The sequence below is a fragment of the Emydura macquarii genome, unplaced genomic scaffold (genome assembly GCF_026122565.2).
Source record: "Emydura macquarii macquarii isolate MOO-44397 ecotype Brisbane River unplaced genomic scaffold, CSIRO-AGI_Emac_v2 contig_1451, whole genome shotgun sequence".
Taxonomy (NCBI): Eukaryota; Metazoa; Chordata; order Testudines; family Chelidae; genus Emydura; species Emydura macquarii.
Window position 1 is genome coordinate 11,995,680 of NW_027131588.1, and position 24,830 is coordinate 12,020,509.

General features: G+C 41.3%; 1 protein-coding gene across 11 annotated transcripts in view; it reads right to left on the minus strand.

Annotated features, from left to right (window-relative positions):
- LINGO2 (leucine rich repeat and Ig domain containing 2) overlaps positions 1–24,830 on the minus strand; it is an 805,515-nt gene that overhangs the window by 296,310 nt on the left and 484,375 nt on the right. For all 11 annotated transcript variants that reach the window (XR_010920756.1, XR_010920755.1, XM_067553189.1 and 8 more), the window contains one exon: positions 7,379–7,462. The gene's annotated coding sequence lies outside the window, so the exon portion shown is untranslated. The remainder of the gene's footprint in view (positions 1–7,378; positions 7,463–24,830) is intronic.

Consider the following 24,830-nt stretch of genomic DNA (forward strand, 5'->3'; position numbering starts at 1 on the left):
TGCATCAAACCAAATTTGAAAGCTCTGTAAAAGTCCTGCAACTCAAGGAATCCATTTCAGGTTGCACCAAATATGTTTTGGACCCAAAAAGTTTGGTTTTTAGGCATTTTTAAAGGGCTAGATGCACAAAATGGACTGGCATGGAGGAAGTGGTGGTGATTATGCCCTCCTCCCTCCCCCCTCCCCATACCCAATAGCCCAGACCCCTCTGGAGCTTGGAACTGAGCCCAGGTCTCCCTCCTCCAGGTAAGCACCCTAACCCCCAGGCTATCGAATCATTCCCACTTTCTCCCCAGCCTAATGAATATTCAAGTATTTTATACAAAGGGGAATTGCTTCATGAGGAGAGATTCAGAGAAATCCATCTGCAAAATGTAGCCTGAGTGGTGACCTGAGATCAAATCCCAGCTCCACAGTGGGATTTGTACCTGGGTCTCCTACATCCTAGACGGGTGCTCTAACCACTGGACTAAAGACTGTTGAGGGGTACAGCACCATCACCACCACCTCCTTCCATTTTCTGACTCCAACCGGATTTCCCCCCCAGCCAGAGCTATTTGGTGAATTTATGAATAGCCTCACGCCAACTGCAACTGCCTTTTTCAGAGAATAAATTCTTTATCTGAAAAATATTGCCCAGCTCTACTTGTAAGTATGGTGCTCTAAAATATAGGCATAGCTTCCAGAAGAATAACAAAATATGGTACCAGACTAAAGGAAAAACATTTACTGGGCACTAGATGAAGACAAACCTAGTCATGAGCAAAACGTCTGTGGGCCATAGTCAGATACCCCAATTCTGGTAGTCCACCCATTGACTTAAATGGGCCTGCTCTTGGAGTAAAAGTTGCTACTGATCATGCATGAGGATATCAGACTCCGGGACCTACGTATTTCATAATGTGACAGTGACTTTGAAGGCAAGCACACAGATAGCACTGACATCTGAAACAAATCCCCCTTTTTAGAAACTGGTCATTTGTAAATCCATCTCTTCCCTTTCTTGAATAGTGGGAGATAGAAGAGCAGTGATCTAATGACATAGAACCAGAGTCTGTAATCCCTGCTCATGCTGAGTGGTATTTACATATCATCTCTACTGAAAATTGGTCACATTCTAATTTTACACTATTCTTACAGTAAAAAGAGGCACCATAAGGGCATTGTAAAGACATGACACCCAAATTAAGTCCCCTTTTAACTGTCAGAACAGTGTGAAGGGGCCCTAGTGTAAACAAGAATCTGGCCCCAAGGAATTATTTTTATGAGTAGGTATTTCTCAATGTGGATTAGGATTGCAGAATTGTGCCCATAAAAGGGCAGAAAGACATTACAGAAAAAGTAAAGACTGTTTGGTAAATGCAGATAGAAAGGGGGAAACAAGCAAGTGGAAATCTCAGTGTTATTTCCTGCTGGAACAACACCAGGGGAATGCTTTCTAAGAGTGGGGAAATCAAACAATGTGTAGAATTCAATATATTTTAACATAAAAGTTTTAGGAAAAGAAAAAAAAAAAAAAAAAAAAAAAGGAAAGGAAAGGAAAGCTCTTTTCCTCTAGGAAAGCTTAATACAGAGTAAAACTGAAATCTTGGCTACCAAACTGATAGCATGTATTTACACTAGTAGGATAAATAGTACAGTATAGATAATTAGACTAAAAGCTCCTAGCTCATCCTTCTCTCTTTCATTCAGATCAGTCTGCTTATAAACACATTGATAGCAAAAAAGGCTAATGATTATAAATCACTATTACAGGGGCAGATGAAATCCTTATTACATGGAGGCTTTTCATGAATATCAACGAAAGTCCAAGGTAGGACAAAATGTAACTCATTTTTACAGGCATAAAATGAAAGAAGATAAGTGTTTGAAATTGGAGAGGACTCTACATACCAAAATAATGTCTGAAGGGGCCACTTAGAAACAAATTCCTTAAATGAAAACGATATTATATTCCATGATCCATCGCACAGCAGTTGTTTAAAGATCATTGCATATTCTTTTCTGTGTTTTGTCACATCTTTTTAAAAATGAAATTATTTTGTTCATGCTTTAAATGGTAATTGGACAAATTCATCCTTCAGTGCAATTACATCAGGGATGAATTTGACCCACTATGTTCTGTTCCTGCTTAGCTCCTTATTTTAACGTTGCAGTGACAAGTTGCTTTTGAAAAAGGACAAATTACCTCTCCACTTGGACAAATTTGATAATTTTTTTTAAACAGGCATAGTGGAAACTAGTGAACACACACACTGGCCACTTCAAAACTTACATATTGATGTGTCTTATGGAAGGATGGCTTGGTTGCTCAGGCACCAGAGGGGGACTCAGGAGATCTGGGTCCAATTACCAGCTCAGCCACAGACTTTCTAGGGACCCATGGCAACTCACTGGGGGCCAGATTTTCAGGTGTTAAATACCCATAGCTGGGACCACACTTGTAGAAGTGCTCAGCATCCAGCAGTTCTCATGTTGAAAACCATGGACAAATATTTCATGAAGAAATCAGCATCCCACATGTTGGGCTGTTTTGAAAATCTGCACAATTACTTTTCCTATGGATTAAAGCCTCTTGACTCAAAACAGCCCGGCAAGATTTAATTCCTCAATTATTTCTCTGTCCTTTACCCCAGTTCCATCGGGACCTTGAATGAGTCTTTCTTCCGCTACCAGGCCCTTTTCTCTTCTCCAGTCCCTTCTTTTTACTGTCACTTCTCTTTTAAATGCAAATATTACATGTCTGCAATATGAACTCTATTTTATGTGGCGCTAACTGCAAACTGCAGCTATTCTAAAACTTCCTCCCGGTAAAGGAAATCTATGATCTCCACCACGGTTCCTATTCTGGGAAAATACACATATTGAACAGAAAAGTGTCTTGACCTTCAAGTCTCTGCCTTAGCTTTCTTTTTAATTGTTGTCCTGTGCCCATCCTGCCAGGCCCATTTGGGCAAGGACACTACAAACCTTTTGCTTAAAGGGGAGGAACCTAGCTAGTAGATAATTAGCTACTCACCACGTCAACCTCCCAAAAGGTCACACAAGCTGTGCGAAATGCTTTCCTCACTAGATGTCAATATGAACACGAACTATCATTGGTTCAAACTTTAAGAGCTACTCTGTGTGTGGGTCAAACATCTCTCACCATCAACTTCTCCATATCTTACTATTAACTAGTGCATTAAATAAAACCAGTAACGCTGAGGAGCTGTTTCTTGGCACTGATTTATTATGGATGGATTCTACCTTTAGGCACAGCCTGAGCATGGGCTGGTGTGTGAACTGCATGGTGACTCGAACACTTGAGTGACCGTCTTTTCAAAAGGTGAAAGTGGGACACATGCAGAAACCCCACCCCGTCTCTTCCCCCAAAACCCCATCCCCCGGCCAGGTTGGAAGCCAGAGCTGGGCCATGTTAAGAGCTGGGGGAGGGTGCCCAAGAGCAGCCCCCGGCTGTGTGCCTACCCCTCAGGGTGAGCCACCCAGGGCAGGTGGAGGTTCTGGGGTTCCCCAGAGAGGTCTGGGCTCCCTGGGAGGCTTTTACCACAGCTCAGCTCCAGCTTCCATCCTGGTCAGGGGGCGGGGCCTTGGGAGGAAGAGGAGGAGCAGAGGGGGGTTTCGTGGTGAAGGGGGAGAGAGGGCTAAGGCTCACCTCAACCCCCTCCACCAGGAAGAGGCTGGCACCCCCCTTGAACATTGGGCAGGCACAAAGCAGTGCTGCACCACAGAGAATCCAGGACAAATGCTATGCTGGAGTCATTCAGCCTGGGACTAGGACTTGAAATCTGCATTTCTGAACTGTCCTGCCCAATTTGGGACAGTCCGTCACCCTATCAAACCACCTATCTAAGTCACAATTCCTCCTCTGCTCTCTCTTTACTCCACTGCATCTATACCAGCCGTAAATTTCAACAGAGCGGCACTGATGAACAAGTAGGATGGGAGAAGCCATTAAGGCTCTGATTATGCCCCACCACAGTAGCAAGGACTTCTTGAGTTCATATCCCAGCTCTGACCGTGACTCCTGTTTCTGACCTATGGAAAATCACTAACCTCTCTGCTCCAGATTCTCTGTCTGTTATAAATACAAGCTCTCATATAGTGGTTTGCATCAGTATATCTCAAAGCACTTTACAAAGAGAGGTCAGTTTGTGGTGTGCTTATAGAGTTCCTGGTCCTCCACAGTTACCACATAGGAAGAATGCCCTATAAGGAGAGCTTACGAAAGAAAGGGATTTCCAGGTCAGGGAATTCTCTAGTTGCCGCTTAAGGCATGACAGTTTTTAAATCATGCCACACTACACAGTGTTAGAAATAAGTGACTCTCTCTCTAGAAGGAGCAAGAGGAAGAGTCCCCCGGACTGCCAGAGTGGTGAGCTTGATAAATTTATAGAGGGGATGGTATGATGGGACAGCCTAATTTGACTACTAGCGGTAAATATGCCCAATGGCCTGTGATGGAATGTTAGATTGGGTAGGTTCTGAGTTATTACAGAGAATTCTTTCATGGGTGTCTGGCTGGTGAGTCTTGCCCGCATGCTCAGGGTTTAATTGATCACCATATTTGGGGTCGGGAAGGAATTTTCCCCCAGGGCAGACTGACAGAGGCCCTGGGGTTTTTTTTTGCCTTCCTCTGTAGCATGGGGGCACAGGTCACTTGCTGGTGGATTCTCTGTACCTTGAAGTCTTTAAACCATGATCTGAGGACTTCAATAACTCAGTCATAGGTTGGGGGTCTATTACAGGAGTGTGTGGGTGAAGTTCTGTGGCCTGCATTGTGCGGGAAGTCAGATTAGATGATCATATTGGAACCTTCTAACCTTAAAGTCTATGACTCTGTGAGAAGTTTGATTTTGTCATCTCAGGCAGCTGGCCTTGCTGGATCTGGATATGATAGAGAAATCACAAAAATACTAATCTCAGAGCATTTACTTGGTTAGTTTCCCAGATCTGAAGAAGGGCTCTGTGTAAACTCAAAAGCATGTGTCTCTCACCAACAAAAGTAGGTCCAATAAAAGATACAACTTCACCCACCTTGTCTCTCTAATAACCTAGGAGCAACATGGATACAGCAAAGCTGCATATAATAAGAAACATGGCATAAGAGACACTAATTTATCAGCACAACAGCACTGAGACCCTGATCACGCACTAGCAAAAGGGAGAATGCAAGGAACCATAAAGTAACATCAATGTGGCTTACTGACTAGCAGTATAGACAACATTGAACACATACTAGAAACAGCATTCATAGCATCAGATACTATCTAGAGCCCCTGTTAAGCAGTCAATCAGGGGAAAAGAAAAGGCTATAGAGAACGATGTCAAAGTCTATATAGACTTTGTCCTGGCAGCAATTCCAGCATCTGGCAGATGACTTCAGCAAATTCAAGATGAAAAGTTATAGGATGAAACATGCCAGAAATGTACTGAACTTTGCCAAAAAGGGTGGGGTTGGAGGAGTAAACTCCAATAGACCTACCACCATATTGGCAGTCCCAGAACAACCTTCACATGGTCAATGGTCTGCTTCTGAAAAGCTAGTACTTCAGAAAGAGATGCTCTCCAAAATCCATGAAGGACACAAAGTATAAACAGGTATAAAGAAGTGCAGGCATGAGCAAAACAATCTGTACTACAGATTGGTTTGTACAGCTGCAAAAGGAGTCTCCCTAGGTGACAGAAACACACCTCATGCTTCTTCAGTGCTGGTGGTGACATTTGAGGTGTGTGCAGCATCTGACTCTGAGGCAGATTATGCAATGACAATTGTAGTTGGTCTTTGCTATTTTTCTGTCTTGCTGATGGGTTTGAAGTCACTGAGTTGTTTCTTCCTCCCTGGATGCCATGCTGATAAAACCAAGAAAATACTGAAGCAGCAAAAAGAAGCATGAGACTAGCTAAACACAAGCATCAATGCAGCAAAACCATCAGAAAAAGAGCCTAGTGGCAAGAAAAGCATAGCAGGTTGGGATAGAAAAAATATGGTTCCTAAACACTAGAGCAGGTGTCACTACACTGAAGTGTCTAGAAGAGGCACCTAGATCTCTAAAGCAGAACTTGGTGCCTGAGCATCTGACCCACACCCCAAACTGCTGGAGACAAATGGTCTGAAATGTAGCCACTTTAACCTGACCCTGACTGGCAGGATGTTAAGGAAAGAGTTACCCAACAAGGCATCATTGGATCCCAGTAACAGAGCCATAGCAGGGTAGACATGGTGGAATTGCTGCGGGTGAAGCTCCTTCACCAAACACAGTCAAGAAGAAGCTTAGTAGAACATCCTGAGGTCAGCATTTATACTTGGCAAGGGGTGGAGCCTGACTACAAGAGGGGTCCCAATTCATGCTCGCTCTCTCTCCTTGCTGCTGGCCTCCAAGGTAAAAAAGTTTAAGAATTAAGGGAGTTCTGCCCATCACATGTCCAGGAATGAGAAGCCTGCACAGTGTTATCTTTAGAGAAGTGAAATTTATGAGCCCCTAAAACCTTCATGGAAGACAAGGAATTGTGTACCTTATTGCTAGTATAGGCCTTTCATTCCTTTTCTTTGATCTGTGCATATTTCTGCTCCAGCATGGCCCTCCACAAAGACTGTGAAGCTACCATTCATCCCCAAGACTCATTTTTTTTTTTTGCAGGACTCCTTGCAGAACATGATAGAGACTCTCCTTTTACAGATAAAAATACCCCATAATTTGAGAGGAGAGCAGGTGAAACTGGTAGATAGATGCTTACGGGCACTGTATTGCATATCTACATGCCGACACCTTTGATATTCTTGTGATTCCCTTTTAATCCTAAAGAAATGCCACCTGAGCTTCTCATGCTGTTCCAATGCTCTGATACCCACTGCTTCATATCTCCAGGTTATAAAGAAATGGATTCAAATTCATTAGCTGCTACAGCCTGTCCAGATTCTTCTTTAACCTTTAGAACTGCCTTATAACTTCCCAGTATTGTGCCTTTCTCGCCTTGGTTTGCCACGTGGGTTGTTGGGTAAACAGTATCACAACCACTAGGTGGAGCAGTGTCCAAGGGGAACAGGGCTGCTGTTCATAGATACACCTAGGCACTAGTTCCCCAGGAAGAGACAGCGTTGTTTACACTACACAACACTCCTCCCATCCCTAACTAGGACAGAGTGTAAGAGTTCTGGTGTCAATTATAAAATGAAACCTATAAGTCAGCAGTAGAGATAGAATACTTATGTTTTGTTAGAAGACAGGCCAGCTGCCATCAAGGACAACATTGAAAGCCAACAATATGGTGGGGGGGGGGGGGGGGGGGATCATAACAACTGAGACGTTATTGTAAATGTAAACGAGATCAATGATGGAAACATCATCGTCAACAAAATAAACTAAGAGAGACTTACCAGATTGAAACTGTGCATCACTCATGCTTATGGTGGAGCTCTCCCTCTGCTTCAGTGTTTCAGAGCGTATATCATCATATCAACCTGATTTAGGGGGGAAAAAAAAGATGATATTCAAATCTTTAGAGGAAGTAACTTAGATAACTGGGTCAGAAATCTTTCAGTGCATTAAAGCGACAGCTCGTATTGTTTTTTTCATTATTTTTGAATTTGTGAAGTTGAGTAGATAGCACATTTTAAGAAGTGCCCTTAAGCACTTGTCAAACTGCCCAGTATAATCTGTTAAAGTTACATATAGGGTCACCCTAATGCTCCTCTATGTACCTATTTTATTAAATAATAAGGGAAGTTTTAGTATGCTTGTATTCTTAGACAGTAGGTGGTAGGACCTGATGTTTACATATTGATGCAGATTAGAAGAACAGATGCAAGTTCTGGATGCTTCAATTTTCCAAGGCCCATACGCTATTACTGCAAGCTTGTACATTCGAAGGAAAGACTTCAAATACAGCTAACTGTTGCATTGGTAAAGAACCATGCTTTTCTTTTTGAGCAGCTAAAAAAAAAAAAAAGAGCTCCAGAGATCTGAAGATACAAGAGGCACAGATTGATCTTCAAAAATCTTCTGTCTTTAGGGTGTATCAAATTTTGTATTTGGTATTTCCAATCTCGAATTGGAAGTAGGAGCACAGTAAGGGTTAAATTGAGGATTTGGATGTTTGTGTAGGAAGTCCAGGGCCCAAGCCAATTTTTTCGGACCCAGTACTTATAACTTATAACACAGGCCCTCTACCACACACATATCACAATTCCTCATCCCATACATACAATCTCATGAGCCATGAAAATGTTTTTCCTCATAGTAATGGGGAGTTGCAGCCTGGGCCAGGCCTTCCAGGGCCTCCGGGCACCAGTAAAGTGTACCCTCTTCACCCCGCATGTAGGGGCTCTGAGGAAATCAAAATGGGCTCCTGCATATATATCTGGGGGCAGAATTTGGCCCTCAGTTTATCTGAGATCTAAGAATAATATTAACAGAGAAAGTAAAGACTTATTGCAAAGATTTTCAAAAGTGACTAACGATTTTGGGTATCTCCATTTTTAGGTGCCCAACTTGAGACACCTTATACAAGGACCTGGTTTTTAGAAAGTGAAGAGCTTTCTGAAAATCATGTCTCCAGTTAGTCACCCCAAATCACTAGTCACTCTTGAAATTCTTGGTCTCTGTGGTTTTTCCAAAATGATATCAGAATCTGCTTGGTACATGGGCTGAAGAAGGTATGTTAACTTTGGTTACTTCTGAGCAGGAGGTGCTGGAAGAGTCAGGGAGTGAGGGGTCTAAAGGTTAGGGCAGTAGCCTGGGACTATGGAAACCTGGTTTCAATTCCCTGCTCTACAACAGACTTTCTGTTTGACTTTGGACAAGTCACTTTTTCCCTGTGTGCTTCAGTTCCTCATCTATAGAATGGGGGTAAATTGCACTTCTCTACTTCACGGGGGTGTTGGATAAATACATTAGGGTGTGATATGTTGATGTATCACAGTGATAGAGGCCTTTTAAATACAATAGATCAACCAACCCAATCTGGAACCTAAAAACACAAGAGGGTATCCTTTCAGCATAAGTAAGGGGTGGCTGGTTTTCAAAGCCCAAATACGAAAAAAATATTTCCTTCTTTCAATGGTTTTCAGGCTTGTTGTTGTATTTTCTGGTGGTGGCTGTTCCCCCACCTGTACTCAAAGGTTTGAGTTTTAGCTCCTGGATACATTGTTCCAGCATACCACCACATACTGATCAATAGGATACAAATTTTAATTTCACTGTAGTACCACAAGCTGCCCTGAGGGAAGCATTATGTAACCTGAAGACAAGAGGAATACACACATCTATGGGTATTTGAGGATATTTGGGAGTCCTGGCTTATAAAGTGGGTTTATTAGGGCATATTAGGAGAATAGAATGGGTTTGTCTGTGTTCTAAGTAAGAATACCTGCACTTGCAAAGCCATGGCACTGTACCCTGAGCTACATCTAGTATATTCGTTTCCCTTCATTATACTGTCACAAACCGAACTGATCGCAAAATTGCAAGCACTCTATTGCATTTATCATAAAACCCTTACTTATTTCAATGGGATTATCTGAAGAGTAAATTGTTCCTGAAGATGCATAGAAGCGGCACTGGTGTTACATTAATCTTGCATCTCTAGGAGTTAGATTCTCCTACCTTTCCTCATGGAAACCAATACCTTACTCCTCATGTAAGGTCACTGAATTCAAATCTACCACCCACCCTGAGTAACTGTGGCATAATCTGGTCCAAAGCCACCTTGAGTGGCTGCCTCCACCCTAATGGCTATATTGCAATGCCCTTATTGACATAGAGTTGTAGCTTATGCTTTCTGTAGTCTCATCCTTGACTTCAGTGGTACTATTTGTTGAGTAAGGTGCTATGTACTTTGATTTAGGGTTTAGAGTTGGGCAAAATTTTACTGACAAAACTTTTTTCTCCACCACACCAAAACAAGCAGATTCAGATCGAACAAAACATTTCACAAATTTATGTCAATTTCGGCAAATTGTTTCCTCTGGAAAAACAAAAAAATCAAAACAAAACATTTTTATTTGGGTGGGGGCAGGAGGGGATACATTCACAAGGGGATTCTCACTATGTCTCTCTGGCACATTGACTATTTAAGTATTTATATAAAATGGAACAGCTTCCACAGGAGAGATGGAGAGAAACCTACTCCAGAATAGCCTATAGCCTGCTAGTTAGCTTGCTCATCCAAAAAGAGAACACCCACGTTCCAGTCCCTGCTCTAACGACAATTTATTTATACTAAATGGAGCAGCTTCAACAGTAGAGCTTGAGTGAGACCCATCCCAGAATACCCAATATCCTGGTGCTCGAGTACTCATCTAAGAGGGGGAGACATGGGTTCAAGTCCCTGCTCCACAGTGAGGATTCAAACTTGGTTCTCTTGCATCCCAGGTAAGTGCCCTAAAAACTGGGCTATTTGAGTAAAATAGGTCTGCTGCCACTGCCACCACCTGTTTTTGTGAATCTAGTCCTTCATTTCCTCTGCTTTTATTAAAAATATTAAAATCTTTTGACTTTTTCTATCTAATGAAAATTAAAAAGAAATGGTTTTCAGTTTGACACAAACTGACTTATTTACTTACTTTTCGCAACTGTCAGAAAATGTGCAGAAAAATCAGTCATTCAAACAGCTCTGTTGGGTCACATCATGTGACCCTTATTGTACTTGTTATTGGTTCTCATTTTTTTCAGTGGTTTTAGTCTATTTGGTACTTTTTAAAATAGTCTCGCCTCCCCCCATCCCTGGTACATTTAAATGTTCCCATTGGTAAAGTGCACTCAGGTCAGTCACTAAAGGGAGGGGAAGATTTTCTCATGTGCAAGAGCTCTGCTTCGTGCATGGGGAGGGAAGGAGAGGAACCTTCATTATTAGGTAGCCACGTTCTTGGGGCCAGCAGCCACCCATAGCTGCTGCGGAGCTTAAAGTTCTGCCACTGACTTTAGAGTCCTTAATGGACCCTGGGCCAGTGGAGGATAGGTGTATGGAGCAGAACTCTGCCTCAATGTCTCCCAGGCTCAGCACCCTCACCCTCTACTGTGTGGGAGGGGTGCAAATGATGAATGCTGAGCAGTGGCTCAGGTACACCAAGAGGAAGTTTTCCTAGATCGGAGGAATTTTCTACTGGCCACCTGTAGCAGCATTACATGTGCCATATGATTGCTGCGAAGGGGCTGTAACTGGTCCGGCGATTCAAGTCCATGGTTTGGACCTTATTTGAGATATTTTCCCCCCCAATTAATTTTAATATTCCTTTAAAAAGCATAAATTTCTGAGCTCTAACATTTTGGAAATAGCCACGTGCAGAATACATGGATTATAAGTTACAGAATCAGCCATGTATGCACACTTGCTTTAAATTCACTCTCAGCAAGGCAAGTGTGGGTTTTTGCCTTACTGTCACAATTTCAGAGCACACGTATAGTCAAAGAAGGGTAACCCTTGTCTTGCAATTCTATTTTGGAAATGATTTGGACATCCTTCCATGTCTAGATACGGCTGCTTCTATTCCTGGATACAACAATGATTCAGTTGAAGTTTTGCCTCAGTCCAAAACAAAAGCTATGAAGAAAAACGATTTCTGCACAGCTATTTTTGCTTCCAGCAAATCAACAATTTGGTCCTTAGTGTAATGATTGATGTTTATTAGGTCAATGAACAGTCTAATGTTTTTACATGAGTATCTATTTTTAATAAAATCTACTTGGCTGGGATGTATCAAGTCTGGCAGAATGATTTCCAGTCTGTTTCATGAACGTCTTTGCAAATATTTTATTATCAGTATTAATCAGGGAGACTGGACGATCATATCCACATAATTCAACAGCCTCTGCCTTATTTTAATATTTTAGGAGGCGAGAGAATGTCAGTGTTTAAAGTAATCTATTTCCGTCAAATACAACATTTTACTCATGAAACCCATGAAGGACTCTCACAACTTATACTGCAGATTGTGGGCCCCAAAGGATCTTGGGAATATTTTACACAACCCTGGAAAAAATCCCTATGGACCATGGGCCAAATTCAGTCATGAAAAATCAAAGTGAACCTCAGGGGTAGATGGAGATTTGGGCTGCACACTTACACAAGGGAATAACTGCCTTGACCTCACTCCCCACTCCAAAAAAACAACCTACATACACATCCCTTCACAGGATCTACAGAACTTTGGTTTGGGCATACAGAAGTAAGCAAGGGCTACGTAAACGCTTACTTCCTCTCTGGAGCAGGTGGCAAGATGGGGCAGAAACAGATAGTACCTTGGATCCACTCCCACTACTTACTAGTCAGTGGAAGGTGGAGGTCGTGGTAATTTAGTTCTGGCATAGTTCTGCAGTACATTAGCAAATTACTGCATCGCTACCCCTCTCCCCACCTCTCTCTGGAGCAAAGGGTGACAAATCATAGCTCTGTACTGGTTTAATTTACACACCCTTTAATCCCTTTCACCATGCAATTTACACTAAAAATACCTTTAGATTCACACCCACTTGTCAATGTGCAATTTGCACAACCTTTCACACATCACTTCTGAATTTGGCTCACTGAGTTTAAGGAAATGTAAATTAGTGCAACTCACCTGCTGAGAAGCTGGAAGAAAAGGGTGTACCAGGAAAAGCAACCAATAGATACGTTTATCTTAAAGTGAAAGGTGGTCTACTTAAATTTACACCAGCTTACCACCTTGATGTTATTTGCTTAGACTCAACTCTGACTTTCATGCCACTTGCTTTACTGTTATGTAATTAAAGATGTTCTCTTTCCAAACCCAGTATTCAGTCAAAATATTTCAAAGTTCTTCAATGAAAATCAGGCACAAAAAATTTTTCACATATTTTTTTTTGAAAAAAAAAATTTCATTCCATTTTTCAACCATGTTTACTTGGTGTGTTTTAGAACTTTCCAAGGTAAGTGCATCTAATAAAACAACATTTTCTGATTGGACCCCACTCTCCCAATGTTGGGCAGATTGTCCTGCAAACATGTAAAAGACCCACAGTGCAGGATAACACACTAATACACCATCAATGATTCTGCCATGTAAGACACTCTAAAGTCGGCATCTCCCTTAACTGGATCTGTCCTAGACAAAAACGTTTATTTTGCATCCACAGGGAAAACTATTCATTCTCCATTTGGAAGTGCCTCACATGTATAACTACCTCCCCCTGCACTTTATCCTAGGAGTCCCACTTAAACAAATCCCTTGAGCCTCCCTGATGCCCTGTTCAGAGAATGCAAAAGGAGGAGGGAGTAAGGCTTGCTCCAGACAGCCACCAATAAAAGAAGCCATCAGTAAATCAGTCCATACACTCTGAATCTCTCCCACTCCTGACCCAGTCACGAAAAGGATGCTTTGCTGTTATGTGCTTTAAACCCTTTTCCTCCAGAAGAACTTCCTTCTCCTTACTGTACTCAGTTCAGTACTTCAGACAAGCCTGTTTATCACAGATCTGTAAATGAGCCCAGCTGGTGCAAATCCTGGGCCTACATTAACCCTTTTCCTGCTCTCAGGATGCCTGGAGTTTATACAGTGCAATACAAAGCATACAGAAACTGACATGATCTTCCTTCCATCCACTCAGGTTGTGTGATCCAACTCCAGAATGAAGTATAAGAAAGACATCTTTAACTGCTATCACCCTAATGACATTTTTAACATCCATTTTGAAAAGGGATATTTATTATTTTTGTTCTTGATGCATGTGTGTTTGGTCATTTACTCCATGAGGAGGCAATAGGTTTACAGATCAAGTAAGCAAACCAGGGATTTATTACTGGAATGCTCATGGCACCACACTGAAGTGTTAAGAAGTGTCCTTCTGTGGAAAAGAACTACAGAACTATTTTCTCTCTTATCAAAGCTGTCTGATAGGCATTGCTGTTTAATGAAATCACAGCAGTAACAATTGCTTTTATCTAAGGCATGGACACAATTTTAATTTAGGATCCTGAAATACAGAAAATAGGGGAGTTTTTTTTTTGGGGGGGGGGCGGTGTTAGGAGGAATCTCATACATCTTTCAAAAAGATGGCAATTTGCTTCTTAATGTCAGTTTTTGGCCTGATGTGAGACTTATTTTACTGAGTTTAAATGACTTCTCCTCTGCTCCCTTTTTTTGTTATTCAGCTAGAAACTCCCCACTCTTCTGCCTACCTCACCATATTCTTAATAGATTATTGTTGCTCGTCTTATTATTTAATCAAATCCTTAATACAACTCAGTGAACTTGTCAAGAACCTGATATATATGAACATAATAAAATAAATCCAAGTCCTCATTTATCTTAGAAGTATCTTGATGGTGATGGTTTTATTTATGAACAGACCACTACTGACCTATTGCCATCCTGAAAGTCATTTTCAGCTAAAAAATGTCGTGTGTTGATTTGTGATCTGCGATAAGTTTGTTTAAAAATACTGGATGAAGGGAAAAAACAAATAATGAATAAAGCAACCCCTCCAGGAACCAGAGAGCAAGAGAAAGCATACTACATGCAGTTTAAGTCTTGTACTTGTTTTAAGGATATGGGAAATGAGGGAGAGAAAATCCTTTGAAATCTCTTCCTAAAATATTTATAAGCCTCCGAGATTGAGCACTTGAATTTATGGATGAGCGTACAACTCAGCACCTTTGTCAGCCTCCTGCTTCTTCCCTCATCCTTTCCTTATTTACATTTTAGGGTATTTTACATATTTTGATGGCTAAAATGGATTCCCAGATGGTCAGTCTAAAATATAACCTAATTCTGCCATCCTTAATTAACCTTTCTTTATAAGAAGTTCCATCTATTCTGAATAGCTAGACTGTTCCTTGGTCTACATGCCTTGGTGTGGGAATAGGAATAAATGGAGTAAGAATCCCGCTTTGAGTGGCATATCCAGACCTTGGATCCAGGCACTCATGGGTGTGTCCACTCACCACTACTACTCCCCAGAGTATGGGGATAGGGTGGTGTGGGAAACGTCATCCCACATTGTGCATTCCTTCAGCTCTGAAGGTATGGGTCAGGAGTACGTTATTACCCTTTCCTCTCCCCTTTCCATGCAAGAAGGACAAGTATGTTCCTGGGGCAACACAACATCCATTACCCGTTAATACGCTCTTTGTGAAAGAGCCACGATATGTTCCCAAGGGAACCCAGAAGAGAGAATGAGGATAACCAAAGACAACAGCTTACAGTCAGGCAGAGGGGGAAAAGACAGGAGCTAGTGTTATTGCTTCCAATTACTTAAAGAAAACATCCTGTTAAGGTTCTAGACAGAGCCAGACAGGTACCCAGAAGTCACCTACTACAGCAGTGTTTCTCAATTTTATTTCCCCCCCCGGAACCTTTGCGCGCCCATGCCATGCCCCCAGAACCCTTGCGCGCCCATGCCATGCCCTCCGCCGAAAAGTGGAGAAAATCTTCCTCTTTTCGGCAGCATGTTCTCTCAGCCATGTTCGGCGGCGCGCGAACAGCCATGTTCGGCAGCGTGGTTCCGCTTCTTCACGAAACCCTGAAGGGTTCCATGGAACACCATTTGAGAACCACTGTACTACAGGACAGACCCAACAAAGAAAACAACAGAACACCACTGGCCATCACCTACAGCCCCCAGCTAAAATCTCTCCAACACATCATTAAGGATCTACAACCTATCCTAGCAGATGATCCCTCACTCAATCAAGCCACGGGAGTCAGGCCTATCCTTGCTTACAGACATCCCCCCCAATCTGAAGCAAATACTCACCAGCAACCATACACCATACAAGAACACTAACCCAGGAACCTATCCCTGCAACAAACCCTGTTGTGCCAACTCTGCCCGCACATTGACTCTAGTGACACCATCACAGGTCCTAACCACATCAGCCACACCATAAGGAGCTCACCTGCACATCTACTAATGTAATACATGCCATCATGTGCCAGCAATGCCCTTCTGCCATTGGCCAAACCGGACTGTCACTACGCAAAAGAATAAATTGACACAAATCAGACATAAAAAATGGTAACATCCAGAAGCCAGTAGGAGAGCACTTCAATCTCCTAGGACACTCTGTAGCTGACTTGAAAGCTGCCATACTTCTACAAAAAAACTTCAAAAACAGACTTCAGGGAGAAACTGCAGAGCTGGAATTCATATGCAAACTTGACACTATCAGACTGAGTCTGAATAAGGACTTGGAATGGTTCTCTCATTGCAAGAAGTAATTGTCACTATTCACACATTCTCACCTTCTAATCAATGGTTGTGAATAGGCCTCATCTACTCTAACTGAACTGACTTTGTTAGCACTTGCCCTCCCCATTGTTGTTCCTTACCCTTCAATGTATATATATATATATACACACACACACACACACACACACACACACACACACACACACACACACACACCTCCTATCTGTGATTTCCATTTCATGCATCTGACCAAGTGGGGTGCAGCCCACGAAAGCTTACGCCCGCAGAAATTTGTTAGTCTTTAAGGTGCTACAGAACTCTCATTGTTTTTGCTGTATACAGACTAACACAGCTACCCCTCCGGAACTGTTCTGTCAGTCTTGCTAAGGGTCTGTCAGTCTTGCTACTTGCTTCCACAGGAGACATTCCAAAAGAAGTATGCAGTAATAAGGCTTGAATTTGAATGCAAACAGGAAGGAGAATGGGGATAGCAACGTGGCATAGTAGGTCTTAATTTTTTCCCCCACAAAATCAGCACAGATCTACACTACCCACTTATATTTCAGGCTTCCATTTTAGTAATGCAAAGGGCATTTCTGCAAACAGGTCTCTGGTTTGAAACTAGGCCATCTATACACAACACTCTTTCCCAATCCCTGTTTCCCCTGCAGTGAATTTAGGGCTCAGAAGCCATGTCAGACATTTTACCACTTCTGAGAGTGATTAGATAGGTTTGAACATGTGGCCGCTTACACACAAGAGAGGTAATTTTCCACTAGGGCTACCAAACTACTGCACAACAATAGTTACGGACCTCCCAAATGAATGAAACTTTTATCCACAGAACAGGTACATCACAGGCAGCGTCACTGTAAACTTCGTCACAGTCCCATCACAATGGGCCCTGACCTAGAAAAGAATCTTCTAGACCAGTGGTTCTCAAACTTATTAGATCGCACCCCCTTCTTCAGTCCCTGTCTGTTGTCATTTATGCCCTCCTCTTGCCCCCCAAGTACATATGCTACTATCCAGGTCGGAAGGCAGAGTGGAGAGCAGCAGCTGCTGGCAGGGCGCCCATCTCTGAAGGCAGTGCCGGCCCAGCAACAGCACAGAAGTAAGGCCAGCCATGTGAAAAGCGATACTCGCCAATATCACTTTTCACAGCAGACTTAGTGCTCCCATTGCTACCTTTACTCTGCGTTGCTGCTACCCGAGGGCTGACGGCTGGAGCCCTGCCCCTCTTGGAGAGGAATTTGAGGGTGAGTGGGAAGTAAAGCCTGAGCCCGGGTTGCTTCCCAGTGAGGGACTTGGGGGGGGGGGGGGGGTAAGTAAAGCCTGAGCCAAGACGGCAAGGCTTCGGCTGTCCATGGCCCTTCTGCACAAGCCCTAGTCATCCTGGGCTGACAGCCAGAACTCTTAAAAAATGAAAAAAAGAAAGCACACAGCTCGTGCCTCCCTTGGGTGGCCCACCTCATAGCTTGGGAACTGCTGATCTAGACCAAGAAGTAGCAGGTAGAGGTGGGCGAAATCTTTGGACCAAAAAATTTTCACCAAATCATTTGTCCAGATAAATAAAATAAATTGGAAAGTCAAAACATTGTTTAAAGTTGTTGAAAGCAAACATTTTCATTTTTTTAAATTCAAAATGACCTTTAATTTTATTTTAAAGAATTAAAAAGGAGAAAGTTCAAAAATCAAAATGAAATGTTTCATTTCAGGTTGAACAAACTATTTCATTCATTTTTTAAAATGTATTTACTAAAAATTCAAAAAAAACCCAAAAAAACACTTTCAGGTTGACCCAAAACAAAACTTGTTTGAATGTTTTGGAACTGCGAAACTGAAAACTGCGTTATTCAAACAGTTCTAGTAGCTAGTTCAAGTCTCTGTTTCCATTAAACAGTTGGACTTTCTGCTGTAACTATCAAATATGGTGCTAGCTGTGGCGGTGGTTTGGTGATTCAGAAACTTCCTTAGTTGGAAGTAGATTGAGGTGATCCATTTATCTGGCCACTGAACAGCCAGAGAGTAAGAACTTGTGCCATTAAGAACATAAGCAGCATTTGAACTGGAACAGAGAGTTGAAAGATGGAGGATTTCATTGTCAGACCTCTGAGACACAGTTCCCATCTCAAGTATATATGGTAGGATCCAGAGTCTGATACCCATATTCATTTACTACATTACTTCAGCAGTAGCCCCATTTATTTTGATGGAACAATTCCCAGAGGAAGGCACTTACTCAGTATGATCAAGGGTGTCAAAGTCAGACTTTAAATACATGCAGTGTAAAGACCTAGATTGTGCCTGCAGGAAAAGCAGCTATCTCAAGTAGATTAGCAATGAAGCTAATAAGTAACCAGTTAGCAAATCCTGCAGACATCTGCTGCCTTTCCCCCTGGGAATCTTCCCATTTACCAACAGCTGAAAATAAATAAATCTTATCTGGTTTGTCAAAATACGTGCAAGCAATGGAGCAGGCTGCTACCTAACACAAAAAATCACTTTGATTAAATTAAATTAAATATAAATGTCCCTGTCTGAAGCAAGAAGTTAAGCACATATTCTCATATACATCATGAGAAAGGACAGCAGAGCTCTCTCTCGCTACAACTGATTAGCGAAAACCCGTTTATAACTCAAGTGATGATCAAAACTGGAATTAAAGTGGAAGGCAGGAAAAAATATTTTCCATAAATGATCACATTTAGGCAGCTAGTGAATTTCTAGCAAAAGGACACAAGGCCTGAAGGTGCTGAGCATCCAAACCTCCAATCTACTTCAAAAGGGACTGCGGGCTTTCAGTACCTGGCAGGATTAAACCCATTGTTCACAAGCTCCAGTCAGATTGGCAGGATTACTCACATGTAGGTTTTCCACCAGCAGAAATTTTATCACTTTGGAATTCAGAAATGTAGCAACCCTTTACTTGTGCTTTCCAATTTTAAAAGGTCAGTCACTGTCACAAGACAATGATGCTGTTAAAAATATGCAATTTTGGAGCAAGCAGTCCATATAAATGACTACTTCAGATACAAGGACTTTGGTACATTCATGTGGGAAAATAAAGAAGAAAGCTCTGAAAAAGCAGATCTCTTAGAAATATCGTTTGAGAGTGACGTGCTCCCAGATCTTCAGACATCTGGATTTATTTAATATATCAAACTTTTGTTTGGAATTAAGATTGTTTTAACTTAAAACCATTATCATGCCAACATACTACATCCCCCCGACCACAATGATGCTCCCTGAAATTCACAGCTGCAGAGCAATGGACTCTCTGTTGATAAAGTGCTTTTTTGTGTACTACAGGCATTTTGGAAATAGCTTTTGGATCAAACTAAATGAGTTCCTGTATAAATAAAGAACCTGAGAAATTGCAGCAGGCACTCAGAAGATATTGGTGTGACAGCTAGACAGATGCAGCGTGACCCACTGCAATTGATGTTTTATATTGAGTGCAGGGTCTAATAAAATGAGTTCCACCATGGAGCTTGTGTGCTCACTGAAATCTGTATTAAACCTCCAATATGAGTTTTGACTGTTGCTGTTGGAAGGGAAAGGGGGGTGGGGTGGGGGAAGAGAGAAACAAAAATGCCTGGAATTGTCATCTGGGTAATACCTGAACGTCAGGCAATCATGTTAAATACGTCCTTTCTAGTTTAATCAAGTTTAGAGGTAAAATAGTATTTGTACTGTATATGTTGCCTGTCTCTGTAAATTATTTCACAACCCACTGAAACAAAACGTACAGCATTCCTCTTAAAACCTCAGCTCCCTTCTGCTTATCCTGCAAATCTAACCAAATTGGGGCTACATGAGATCTCTGTAACCCGTTTTCTAAACAAGTGCATTATTTATACCCACAGAGACAACATTTATTCCTTTACTCAGGAATATGCTAAGAGAATCGCAAAGGCAGCAAAACTTTCTCTGTGCATTTTTAACATGGTGATGTGTGGGGTGTTCAGTGGATTCTGTGATAAGCAGGCCTTCACCTCACTTCTGCCTCCAGGGAAAAGACAGACGGAATCGATAGCTGGAAAATTTCTCTCTCTCTCTCTCTCTCATTCGCTACACATTCACAATTCATATTGCCAAATAGTTCAATGCAGCAAATAAGCCTTCCACGCATTTACAGTATATATTTTTCATCTCTGACTCTGGCTGGCATTTCCCACGGTGAAGGATCTTATAACTGCCTACGGTATCTTTACAAGAACACTTCTTCAGGGATGCACTGAGGCTATTAGCTGGCTTAATCCACCCAAGTATGATTCTCTGAGCATGCTCCCCAATTGATGCTAAGTTGTAACGGTCTGTGTTGAAGTTGTGCTTATTTCATAAACAGGGTAATCTGAGAAATTAATCACATTTAATTAAACAAGCTTAAAATGACATGAGATAAGGTATAGTCTTACAAGTTATAACCATGCTAGTTATAATGATAGTAATAACAATAAATACTTTGAACTTGAATAGAACCTTTCATCGGAGGATCTCAAATTCCCTTTCAGACATGGATTACTGTGAGTGAGCCTCCCTCTGCTGCCTTCCCACTCCTTCAAGCTATGTTCCAGATTCTATTATCCCTCTCCAGCTATGCAGCTGCCCTCTAATACCCCTCACAATCCTCCCTCTCTCATTCTGATACCTCACACTCTCTTGTCACCACTATTTCCTCAACCTCATCAAATTAAAGTTTATACTTGTCTTCAAGATCTTGTAGAAATTCCGCCCATCCCTATTTATCTGATCCTCTCTCTCTCCCCCCGTGTCAGCCCTCATTACTACAATTCTACCTATGATGCCAGCCTCGACATACTGTTTGTCCTTAACCAACAAATATCTTCACCCTTTCTCCCATGACGCCCCTCTAACACAGTGCCTATGAGATACTGGCATAGCTGTAGGGTACTATAGAATTGTGCATGGGATCTGAAAGCCAGGCTACTCTTATTTAGGCACCAAAGTATGGATTTAGGTGCCTACAAGCTCGATCACATAAGGAGGTGAGCACTCAGGCCCTGAGCCAGCAAAACACTTGTAACTTTGAGCATGCAGTTGTGTGACAGAGGACAGATAAGCACACAACTGCTACTATGGGGTTCTTACACCTTTTCTGAAGCATCTGGTACAGCCACTATCAGAGACAGGATACTGGAGTAGATGGACCTCCAGTCTCACCAAGTCTGGCACTTCCTAGGTAGGTTCTTGGAAATGTATCCCAGTTCATTTGCTAGTGAATAATTTTGTTCACAAACCACCAAGACAGCTGGCAACTTGGGGAGCACCCACTGCAGAGAAACCAAGAACTGAATGGGTAGTAGAGTGAACTATCCTGCATTCTGTTTGCTGCCTCAACAGTTTCCTGTGACAAGAGTTCCACAGTTTCATTACACATGGTGAGAAAAAGCATTTCCTTTTATCAGTTTTGAGTTTACCATCTTTTAATTTAATTTCTCCTTGTTCTTGCGTTTCTTATATATAATATCAATACCATCATGTCCCTCTTATTCATTTCCTTTCTAATGGAAACAATCTCAGTTTCTCATCTCTCTTTGTATGAGTTTTTCCATGCCTCTAATCATTATCATAGCCCTTCTCTGAACCCTTTCTAATTTTTCTGTAGAACAGAACTTACTTCAATTAAGCCACCAAACAGCATTCATAGTAGACTTGTGGTCACTCACTATGCACCATGGCAGGAGATAAGCCAGTTGGCTAGGAAGGAAAGGCTCTGTATATCACTGCCAATCCCCCGAGCCATCTAGTCCTCCAATTTGGTAACAGATGAACTCAAATTGTAACAAAACAATTACTCCCACACTGAAACCTTGTTTGGTAAGTTCCAACCCAGAGCGCATTTTCAGAGACAAGTAATAAAAACCCTTGAAAAATGGGCTTATAATAGAAATGCTGACACAACTTTAACAATAGCAGTGGTGAGCTGTGAAAAACTCCGTACTTGTTCTCCAAAATCCTTTAGTAGAAGCTGATGCACATGTACACATTTAGGTAGAGCTGGGAAAATACAACAGAATATTAGGGGTAAGATTAATGAAATCCCCATGTCATTGTAGAGGGAAGTCAGAAAGTATCAGAAAATTTATGGCAAATTAATATATGTCATGATTATATTAGCTCTAATACAGGACACTTGTGCAAGACAACATTTTGGTGGTACTATTGCTTCAGTGATTCACATTATTTTCTTTTTTTCCTAAGGAAATTGAAGCTTGTTCAACTAGGAAGCTTGAGGACTAATTGGCTGGAACCTCTGAGACCATGTTTTATGCTCCAAATTCAATAGTTTAAAATCAGTATGTCTAAGAAAATAGCTATATCCAAGACAAATTCCTGTGCTCTAAATAAAGCTTAAAGGCTGAAGCAATATCTACATTCTGAGTTGCTGGTCATCCTAAAGCAGAGGCAGTACCGGAAGGGAATCTACGTTCCTATGGTGGGCATGGTAAAATATGTTAGAAATTCAAAGGCTCAGGTTCAGAGGAAGAGACTGACTGAGCTGCACAGAGGTTCTGCTTTGTTCCTGACACAGTATATGCTATCTTTTGCCATGACGAGAGGAGGACCTACCATTGTGTGAACTGTGTGAACCCTGTCTTCACCCAGAAAAAACACAAATATAAAATCAGTTTAAAAGAAATTCGCCTTCATTCCAATTCTATGCACCATTTCCATCTGTTAATTGAATGGAATAGTTTTCCTAGATGCAAGTTCCATGCCATGTCGGCTGCTTTAATACCCCACATGTGCACAGGCCAACAAGGGATTTCAAAACAGCAATAGCATTTCAACGAACAGTTCAAAGGCCATAACACAGCAGTGAAAGACACTTTCAAAAACACCTTATTTAAAGAGCACAATAAGTTACAGTGCACCAGCAAAAGTTTAGATCTAGAGTCACCCAGCTGTAATCACCACACTCAGTGATCCCAGGTTTTTCGCTATTTTCCAGGGACGGGGGGTCTCCAGTACCCTTGGAAAACCACAAGGAAGTTTGTGCCATGGTACATCATCTTTGCCTCACAATCAGAACGGTAGGAAATCCAACCATTTTAGTTCATTTGGTTTTGAGAAAATATTTTTTGGATTGCATGGATTTGCTTTGCATTCTGGGATGCACTTTGAGTTTCAGATTCAAGCCACGCAAAATCTCAAAGCAATATGCTCATGAAACTGCTGATTTTCCCCATATTTCCCTCACCACCACCAAACCCCCCCCCCAGATGTGCCCCAACACCAAAAAGTCAACTTTAATCCACCTGAGTATTTCAATGCTCAAACAGTCTCTAGATCATTAATGCCAGAGAAGCATCTTTACCTGCACAGAAGCCAATAGTGAATAAAAGACACAAGCACACCAATGCTAACTGCATCACAACTCTACACTGCTGACGGAGAGTCTAAAATTCAAACCTTTGTGTTATTGCTGACACCCATTTTCAACTAAGAAAAGTAATTGTGTTTATAGTGGACAAAATTAAAACAAGAAATTAAACAAACAAATAAATTGTTGCAGAATTGAAGGGAGTTGTTATTTTGATACAGTGCAACAAGCCAATAAACACAGCAGTAAAAAATGCCCTTAATACACAAGTGTAGCTTTTTAGAGCCATAAAAATGTACTTTTGAGAGAGTAGCACATTATAGTTTAAGTGAAGCTCTTCATTAGATAGTGTGAGAAAATGAGGCATGAAAGGAAGATAGAAAAGCCTTCTTAATAGTTCCTGTGCAGATAATGTAGGCCAAAGACAATCAATAGCCATGCCTCATTTATTTTATGTCTTTGAACACTTGGAGGCAAGATGTTAGTGTATGCTGTCTTTGGGCACCTCAGCTTTGCATTAGTAATGAAAAAAATGGATTTGCATATTATGAAGTAATTTACAAAACTTCTATTCAAATGACATGTTGTTATTGTTAACTAATATGGAAAGCAACACCTACTGGATTATTCTAGACTCATTAAAAATCACTTCACGGAGTCATCAGAAATTTTACTAAGTCAACAAAATGACCCAAACAATCAATATGAAAGTTCATAAACACATTATGAAATCCCATTAAATGTACATAAAGAAATTAAGAGTCTCATAAAATACCCTATTAAAAAAAGACTCGTTACAATCTGTACAACTATTTCTGATAGCAGCATATTGAAAAAAAAAAAAGTCTGGTTTCAAATATATTTTATTAATGATTCTTTGAACATTTAGAGTTCATTGACTAGTCATCTTTTGCTGTTTTTAAATACTGTGGCTTGTGACAGTTATGTCACTGTCTTGCCTCAATTACCTACCATCTTCAGATATTAATGGAGCAAAACAGTAGAGACTGATCTGAGCTCAGAACAAAAAGAAAGAAAAACTAATATTCAGCACAAATATAAATGGGAAAGACATACCTTTGGTAAATGCTTAATGCTGATATTTTAAACAAATGAATCCAACAATGTAAGTAATCAGTTTCGAACTATTTCATATGTTCTTTAAAGGTTTTAATAGTCAAGTTTGAAACAGAATACTTCTGCCGTATATAAAAATTGATTTCTATTAATAACAGCCCCATTAGAAAATGGGTAGCCAGTTCACTGGTCAAGTTAAAAAAAGATATGACTCAGATTTTCATGTCCCCTTCCAGCCCCAAACTCCCTAAACT